This window comes from Nannospalax galili, unplaced genomic scaffold (genome assembly GCF_000622305.1).
Source record: "Nannospalax galili isolate Female #2095 unplaced genomic scaffold, S.galili_v1.0 scaffold222, whole genome shotgun sequence".
Lineage (NCBI taxonomy): Eukaryota > Metazoa > Chordata > Mammalia > Rodentia > Spalacidae > Nannospalax > Nannospalax galili.
In genome coordinates this window covers 92596-96856 of record NW_008348213.1, presented here as the reverse complement: position 1 = coordinate 96856, position 4261 = coordinate 92596, and the positions used below count along the sequence as shown (strand labels likewise).

Sequence of the window (4261 nt, the reverse complement as noted above, 5' to 3'; positions counted from 1 at the left end):
ACAGTGGATTGCTATGCTTTTCCTTACGTTCCAGAATCCCAAACTAGTCCTCCTTTCTTAACACCTTTCAGTACTCCATTTGGCAGTCTCTTATGTTATTTCTAGGTTATAGCCATGCTTAGCCAAGAAGGACAGAGTGAAATAGGTATTTATCATCTGCTTTTATCTTCTTAAGTTTGATTTGAGAATCCCCTGCCCTTATCTCCTCTTCTAGTCTCTCACTTAGTAGCCTGAATTCTTAGCAATAAGAAGATGTCCATGTTTAATCAGCACCTTATTATATACATTGAAGCCATGTCAATTAGCTGGACATGATGCATCTTAGAATCTGGCTCCAGGTTAAAGCTTGTGCTACCCTATGTGTGAGTGTTTGTATCTGAGAGCTTCCAGTGAGTGAACACTATTTCATTTCATTTTTTAAAAACACAAGGCCATCTGTAAAACTCCTATCACACAAAAGTCAGTGAATAAACAAATGAGGAATAGATATGACAGCTTATTAACAAATCTGAAACCTTGAAATCTATAAAATTGTCAATGTCACATCAAAACCTCCAGACCTTACTTGGATGTACAAGTATTTGTGTGCATACATGTAAGATGATTTCAGTTACAATGAAGGCTAACATGATAGCACTGTTGCTTGTACTGTTTACAGTTCTGTTATAAAGAACTTAATAATTATCACTTTTCAGACCTTCATGTTTCTCCTCACACCTTCAGCAACAAATACTAGTACGTATTTCTCAGCTTCCTTGTGTATCTCCAGAGGAAAACACCAGATGACATGCAGAGATTGTGATACCCTTGTGACATAGAATTCTGACAGAGTTATTAGCTGACCTGACTTTACTTCCACAGCTACAAAAAGGAAACACGAAAGGAAACCATACAGTACCCTGTTCTCAATAGTATGTCTACCCCCTTTTCAGTTTTAAGGACAAACGGTGAGTGGATTCAGGTTTCAATGACTAACTCTAATATGGAAGGAAGTGTGTAGACTGCCTACAATAATCTCAAGTTGCACAGGAGGACAAACATTAAAAGGGCCTTTACACATTCTCTCATTCATAGAAGACGTTTATGTTCCCTCCACTCACTGCTAAGGCTAAGACTGCACTTCCTCATGATTACCTGGGGGATGTACATTAATTTCTCACTTAGCCTGCAGTGTGCCTTTGTGAAGTTTCAGCTTTCACTTAGGGGACTTCCCGTTAATCTCCTCTGACTAGTACACACTGACCTATATATACTTTCAGTACCCACAAAAAATTGAATCTCAGTTTCTTCACATTCTTTCAGTGTCCACAGGGAAATTGTAATTTCAGTCTTCTTTTACCTCTTAGGGGTGGTGAGTTCATTTTGTGAGGATTCCTTATCATCTTTTTGGAGAATTAATGCATTTAAGTTTCTCTAACTTATAATCTGTTTCATCTAATATTTTCTTCACTTAAAAAATTAATGGATTTAGTCTCTTCATTCTGCCAGAGGTGCAAGTCTTGTGACTATGACACTTCCGACCACATCAATATAACAGAAGTGAGTGAACAGAGGCCCATTGCAGCTGTTCAAATGAATCCCTGCTTAAATACAACAGTGTAATTTGTGGGTCACTTGTCCCCAGCTCTTGGCTAGGCATTCCTGTTCTGTGGATTATGGCATCTTCTTCCTTCATTATTTTTCTTTAACTCTAATTTTTTATTTCTTGCTTAGAATACAATTGCTCTTTGATGATGTTGTGCTTGTTGAGAAAAGGGTTTTTTGGTTAACTTAAAATATATTTTGAAAATACATTTAATTTTAGAACATTTTTAGATTCACTACATTAAACAGAAGTACAGAATACTCCCATTGATTCCCTGCCTCCCTATACAACCTCCCATCTGTGATCATATACCACAGTTGTACAACGATTAGAGTCAATGAACCTCACCTGACACATTGTCATCAAAAGTCTATAATTCAATAATACGGTTTATTCTTAATGTTCTAGGTAAATAAGAAACACACAGGTCCACAATGGCAGTATTGTGTAGAATAGTTTTCCTTCCTGAAAAATCCTTTCTGATTTACCTGCTCAGCTTTCCTTCTGTAACCACTAGCAACCTTCTCACTGTCTTTATTGTTTTTCCCTGTATTATCTGGGCTCTCAAAGATTGACATAAACTAGTTAATAATGTTCCTATTTATCTTTATAACATTCGCATCAGTAATCATGTCTCCTCTGTCATGCCTTCCTCTTGTTAGAGTGGCTAGAAGTTTATCAGTTGCATTGATACTTTCAAACAAATAGCTTTTGGATCTATTGGTTTTATTTATTGAGTTCCAATTTTCTTTTTCATTTATTATTATTATTTTATGTGTATGCGTGTGTACGTAAGTGCACACATATTGTGCAGTGCCTGTGAAGGTGAGAAAAGGATGTCAGATTCCCTGGAACTGGAGTTACAGATGGTCGTTAGCTGTCATGTGGGTGCTTGGAACCAAACCTGGGTCCTCTGCAAGAGCAGCTAGTGCTCTTAGCCACTGAGCCATTTCTCCAGCACCTATTGAGTTCCTATTTTCAATTTCATTGATTTCTTCTCTCCATTTAATTGTTTTCTTCTGATTACTTCTGAATTAATTTGCTTCTATTATTCTAACTTTTTCCAGTTGTTTTATTTTTGTTGTTGTTGTTGTTGTTTGTTTTGGTTTGGTTTTTTAGGTTTCTTTGTCTTTTAAACAGGTTTATTTTTTCTTTTCTCTCAAAAAGAGACGCTGGCTTATGTGTGTGGAAGGTATCTGCAGGGAGACTTAGCACCTCTGGAGGCCCCAAAGGCTTCCTCAGCAGAGGTAAGTAAGATCCTTCTGGCAATTTCCATCCACAGTCCTGAGGCTGTGGGGTTCCTGAAATGCCCAGCACCAAACAAGAACCTGAAGGCCAAATGGGATTCCAGATGTGAAGAGTGGCTGTCCATTTCTAACACTTCCTTTGAAAAATAAGTTTTCAAGGTTACTGGAGACCCGGGAGGTATTCATCCTGCCTCTTGCCCCTATAGGGCTGAGGTCCACATCTTGCGGGACAGTTTGGATAGCTTCTCAGTGGTACCCGGAAGCAGCTTTTTCTCAAGGTGGCAGGTGTGCAGGCCAGCGTCCAGGGGAGCAGGAAGGTGGGCATCAGGGACCTAATGAGCATGGAAGGGTCAGGGGAAGTTACTGTAGGACAGGCAAAAGGGATAGAGCAGTGTGTAGTGCGAATCCTGCCACAGCAGCCTCTCCTCCAGGAAGGCCACAGTAGGTAGGGTGACAACCAGTGTCGGTGTTTCAGCATGCTGTACACATTCAGGCCCACTGCAGGGATGAGGTTGAAGCTCTTGAGTCGGGAGATCGCCTCCATCACATTATCAGGTGTCTCCCCATGTGTCATGTCTACGAAGACCACCGACCTACCCCAGCGACGGTAGAGCGCCAGCTCTGTCAGGTACTGGGGGGTCTGCGTTAGGAAGATCCAGGGAGTCTACAATGTGCAGGTTTTCCTGCATCAGCTTGATGGTCAAGGTCACCTTGAGGCCCAGTGCACGCACTTTCATGGGCAACCTATGGTAGTAATACCTGAGGTCCCAAAGGCCATGGGCGATGCCTCCTCCTGGACAGATAAGGAGCAGATGCTGCCAGGGATTATGGCCACAGCCACTCACCCCAGCCCTGGCCTTAGTCTTTGCATAGCTGGTTCTCTTGTAGTTCTTCTGCCAGATGGCAACCTGGTGCAGGATATCCAGTGACTACATGGGGGTGCAGCTCGGCCAGGCCCACGCACTTCTGTTCCAAGCTCTTCAGGGACTCGACCCAGGCCTGCACTGGGCGCCTGGGCGCAGGAATCTGGAGATCGCACATGCGCAATAACGGATCTTGGGAACCCACTCTCTCCCCTGGCTCAGAACTCACCTCAGGCCTGGCCCTGCCTTCTGCCAGTGAGCTCTGGGCCTGACAACCAGAGGGGCGAGGCCAGGCTGGCGACAGGGCAGGAACAACCGCAGTATCTCAGGGAAGCTCCATAGGCCAGGGTCACTCTGCATCTGGAGGTAGTATTGTTGATTATAAATATTTCTTATTTGGGGATTATGTACATTTCTTGCCATAAATTTTTCTCCAAATACTGCTATTACTTATTTGAACAGCATATTTATAAATATTGCAATGTGTATTTTTATTTTAATTTGGCCAAAAATGTTTTTAAAATTTATCTTAACATTTGATCTTGACCTATGGGCAGAATAGAAGT

General features: G+C 41.9%; 1 pseudogene; it reads right to left on the bottom strand.

Moving 5' to 3' along the window:
• Window positions 1–3182: 3182 nt before the first annotated feature.
• On the bottom strand, window positions 3183–3989 carry LOC103743567 (annotated as a pseudogene).
• Between the last annotated feature and the right edge of the window lie 272 nt (window positions 3990–4261).